Source organism: Gallinula chloropus (genome assembly GCF_964237585.1).
Source record: "Gallinula chloropus genome assembly, chromosome: 6".
Lineage (NCBI taxonomy): Eukaryota > Metazoa > Chordata > Aves > Gruiformes > Rallidae > Gallinula > Gallinula chloropus.
This window is the reverse complement of record NC_140091.1, coordinates 2540450-2545648: the sequence shown is the minus strand read 5'-3', so window position 1 is coordinate 2545648 and position 5199 is coordinate 2540450.

Here is a 5199-nt window from a genome sequence, read left to right as displayed (position 1 = left end):
TCCCATAGCACTAAAATCAGTCGGGCTCAGTGGGAACTCATGACTCTTGTCTTGCTGAATTGTTTGATGACAAACTGTCTCATGCTGTCAGCCCCCGTCCTCTGGTGCTTTGTACAATGTGCTGTTGGGGGAAGCTGTGTGTCAGTGTGAGACACACTCCCAATGGTGTGATCTGAGCGAAGCACTTTGGTTCTTCAGCTAATATTGTAGGGAAGATGAGTCAACCTTCCAGTGGTGTCATGGCCTGGAATCTATATGCTTTTGCCTGTGGGGTTGTTTTCCACATGACCCCCATGTTCAGAGCCAGGGAGATGCGCTGAAGTTGGAGCTGGGTGAGAGGTAGAGGCTGTGTGGGAAGGGGAAGGGTCCTGCCTGTGCAGCGGCTTGGAATGTGTTTCTTCTTCTGTAGATCTGCAGCCCTGAGTTGGTTTTAGCCCCAGTGTAGTCTCCTGACTCTCAACAACCCTTTCTAACAGGGCAGAAATGTCAAAACACCTTGGTGGCTCAGAAAGAGCAGTTGAGGTATGGCCATGCAGGTGGAAAGCAGGGGCTAGGCATTTTGGGGAGGGGGGCACAGCGGGGGGAGCCCACCCCTTATTGCACAGCAATTTGCAGATGTAAACTGAAATGAACTCTGTGATTTCTCCCTCTGCACAGTACAGCCTCTGCTGCCAATAGTTGAGAGAATACAAATTGATGGAATAATTATATATGTAACAAGGCTTGTGGTAAGAAAATAAATCATAAAGCAATTCCTGGGGGTATTGTTTAATTAAGAGTCAGTCTGTTTCTTAATTCTGCTCTGACACTGCCTCTGTGTGTGTATATATATATATAAAATGAAAAACAAACTCCTTGTTTAAAGGTTTCTCCTGTGCCCTTGCTGTGCTGTCACATACCCACCTGGCATCGACATCACCGTGTTCTGGGGCCGTCTCTGCTGTGTCACTTGTGAATAAGTGAATCAGCCTTTCTGGGAACTTCCAACAGTGCGAGTTACGACTCCTGTAACCACAACCCCCCACAAGCTCAGTGTGTTTGTGTGGTTTTTCCAGCTTTATTTGGTGTGGAAAAAGTAACTACAGCCACCCCTGTGCCCACAGCAGCCGAGCCGAAGTGCAGGAGGGTGCTCCAACAGGAATTGTAACGGTGTCACAGGTGAGAGCAGTTTCCTGGTTTACCAACACTCTCACAGTTCACATAAAGCAACAAAACTCTCATGTTTTCTCAAGTATTTAGAATTCTTCTGAGGGTGAGCGTGCAGGAGCTCTGCCCACAGCCTGGCCTTTCCTTTTAGACATGTAGGCTGAGTGCCCTTGATTTGTAGCGGGAGCTGTGAATAGGGATCTTTGTCTCCAGAGGCTGCTGAAGCTGAACCCCCAGTGTTATCCCCAGGCATGGCTGGGTGGAACACTACCAAGTGCTGGGGCAGCATGGAGAGCAGCTACTGCCACTGAAACAGCGATGTCTGAGGGAAGGAAGAAAAATGGCTTCAGACTGTAATGGGGCCATTCTCTTGTGCCTGTCTGAGGTCCTGGGGCAGCCTCCCCTGGGTAGACCTCAGATCTGGATGGCTCTCAGCTTTGGCCTTGAGATGGGCTCCAGAGGTGACAAAGGGGGAGTCCTGGTGTGGAACTGGAAGTGGGGCTTAGCAGGCTCAGCTGCTGCTGGAGGGCAAAAGCCAGTAATGGCTTATGTAGGGAAGGCACAGGAAGAACCTCGATCTATCCCTTTTTATTTCCCTAACCCCTGCTGGAAGGCCTAATGTCAGGGTGCCCAGTAACTGCCACAGTTCAGGGTGTGGCTGTAACCTGCTGCTGGCTGGCATCGCCTTTACTGTTACTCTTACAGAACCACCAGGTAGGAAAAGCCCTTTAAGATCAAGTCCAACTGTTCCTGTCCTGTACTAACCTGTATCCCTGAGCACCTCATCTACATAATGTGAGCACAAATGTTGTGTTTTTCAGACTTGGTGGAAGTTTGCTCCATCCCAGCCCACAGCTCAGCACGGCCCCTTGGCAGATCTGTAGCTCCCTGCTGCCAGCTGCCGAGGTGCCAGGCGTGTTACATGAACACTGCCTGGGTCAGGCTCACCTCCCCTTACCCTGCAGTGGTGAATCTTGGTGTGCCATGCAGCCAAGGAAGCTCCAGTGAGAATGGAGTGGGTGGTGGTTACTCTGTTCACCACCTTAAACAGTTACCAGCATGTCTTCCAATCCCACTGCTCAGGTATTAAAGTGCAAAACGATTTTTATTAATTAGCACCTCCCAGAGCTTGTGTGTGGATGTGTTTAACCACCCCGTGGGCTGCATTTATCACCTCAGTTCTCAGAAATGTTGTGCTGGTTTATCTGAGCAGCAGAATGCTGCAGGGGTAGAGAGGACATTCAGCTGTGTGTGGATTCCTCAAACTGTGTTTTGGGGAAAAAACACGTGAGAACAGGTGTCCTGCTTGGCCATGTGGGGCTCCTTGCTCCACTAGAGAGGTGGCTTTGTGGGTGAGAAGAAAGACAACAGACTGGTTCATAACATCATTAGTTTTGCTATTTAAGTTAAAACATTGACCTAAAAAGCAAAAGTTCCTGGAGGTGTTTTAAGGCCGGGGTACAGTGTGTCTTGGGTTGGCATTAGAGGAAATGTCCTCATAGATGACACAGACGTCCCTCCCTGTGGCACCCATGCACAGTGAGGGGGGTTGGTTGTGAACACCTTCACCGTGTTGAGTGCTCAGAATAGTTCCTCGCCTAAGAGTTTCCTCCAGCTCTTCAGCATCATTGGGAAGCATTACAGCTGCCTGCATTCAGTCTGCTCGGTTCTGCTGCTTGTAGGGGGATGAACTGATAAACCAGGTGAGTGTGTGCACTCCCCCACCCCACCATGGTAGGAGGCAACCAGTTCCTACTGGAGGCAGCCAAAGTTCATCTTTCAATGTAGTTTCTTCTCCCCCTGGTTCTTGGGGGGGGAGGGGGGTGGGGGCTGTGGTGCCCTTAATGAACTAAAACAAACCAAACAAACCCTGGCTGTGTAATTATGTATTTGCAGTAAGGACATACAGAAGCTGCAGCTCTGCTGCAGCAAACCCAAACCAGCGTTTCCTACACATGCTGCATAAACCCCCCGTGATGTATTATTTACATTGGGATTATCTGCCTGTGCACATTGTCAGTTTAAATAGATGCCAGAAATTTTATCTAGATGTGCACCTGCCCAGCGCAGCGCGCGCTCCCAAACTGGTATTTGCTGGGGAGATTGGTTTACAGTCATTTCTTCGCTCCTTTTAAGTACAGTCAAGCAGATGTAGCACTTGGGGGTGATGTGGAATGCATTTTGCACATAATGCCTGGGGGGAGCTAAGGAATGACTAAAATAAATAGCAATTAGCCAACAGCATCATCATTCCTGGGATCTGTTGAGAATGCCTGCACTGACCTCACTGCATTAAAACACACCCCAATGTCCTAAGGCCATGCAGAGAACTGGGGGCTCCTCAAGCGGCAGGAGTGCTTTAGGCTGGGTTAAGGTGATGCTGTAGGTTTTATCCCTAGAAAAGGTTGGGAAATAATTGCAAAATGAAAAAGATCCTGTGGCTGTCACAGCCCAGCCTTTAAGCAACAAAAGCAAAGGGCTTTGGTTGCACCAGGGCGGGGATTGTGAGAGCCAGAGAAAGAAACGTGACAGAAGGTGCAACCCAGCGCTCACCAGTTAGACTGGTGCCCATGGATGTAAAGGAATAGTAGAGACACGAGTGGTCTCTGAGCTAACGACAAGTTGAAGCCTTCCAGTTGTCAGCATGAGTTTAGTTCAAGCTAATGAGCTGGTGTAAGGCTTTAGTTGTCACGCTGCCTTCTGTAGGACTCAGAAATGATGCTGAGCTGCTAAACCACACAGAGCTCTGCGCTCCTGCACTGCTTGCCATCCCTCCATCACTGCCTTTGGTGTGGTGGGAGTAAGGAGCAGGAAGAACTCCGGCACAGGCAGCTGTGGAGCATTAGGGGGACAAGAGCTTGTAAACAAACTGGCTTTTGAAGCTTTTTTTTTTTGCTACCAGGTTACTTGTGATTACAAAAGAAAATGTAACCTTCCCTGAGAAGCAGAATGCATCATTCTGCACTCACCCCTGTACTAACTCAGTCACACAGCTTGTAAAACCTGTGGGTCTGTTTTTCCATGTCTCTCAGTTACAAGAATTACAATACATCAGCTTTCCAAAGGAGAGATGTTCTCACACTACATGGGGAATTGATACAACCTGCAGATGCTCTCAGCTTCAGAGACTGTATGAAACACAGGAGCAACCCGTTGTTCCCCACACAGGTAACACAGCAACAGACAAGGCCAGTGGTAACCGGGCTTTTCCTTACAATGCTGGAGCAAAGACAAGCAGCCAAAGGAGGAAGAATTTAAAACCTCATGGAGTGTGTTGTGAGGTGTCTGTTCGTATAGCGCTTCGTGCTTCTGCTCTGGGAGTGCAGTGGATGAAGCAGCAGCAAGCCCGGCCTGGCTGAGGTGCAGGCGTGGAGGTGGAACAGAAGGGTGAGATGCTCCTGGGAAGGAGGTGAGTGGAAAAGGGAGGTGGAAGATCACTGCTTCAATCAGACCATCTGCCCCACAGCCCACTGTCCTCTCCCGGAGAAGAGCCCCGTGTAGAGGCCCTCAGCTGGCTGAGCTGTCCCAGCTGAGCTGAGGGCCCTGCCGGGGTGTTACCGCGCAGCGAAGGTGCACGCAGCAGCTCTGAAGAAAGCCAGGCCAGAGTCCAGGCGGTGAAGGGCCCTGCTGCAAGCAGCACAGTGCAGCAGGGCTGCAGCAAGCAGCCTCCATCAGATGTGCTGGAGCACTTGAGGGTGGCATCATCTGGAGTGCACAAATCTTGCTGTCGCTAGGGGCATCGCAGCTGAATTGCCGTTCCTGAAAGAAACCAGCCAGTTACAAACTGATGGGGCCCAGGATGAGGAAGACTGTTGGATGTTTGAGAGTGGGACAGGGTTTCTGCACATCCAACGTGTCAATTTGCTTAACAAACCAGTAACAAGAAATATCACGTGTGGAGTAACAACTGTTTTCCCACCAAGCTGCTACTGTCCTGACTGCAGGCTGTGTGCTAGGTCACTCTGCAGATGTCTGAAGTTCAAGTCCCTGAGGATGGTATGACCTGTACGTGGGAGCTGGAGAAGCCATGGAGCCACCAAGGAGCTACTTACC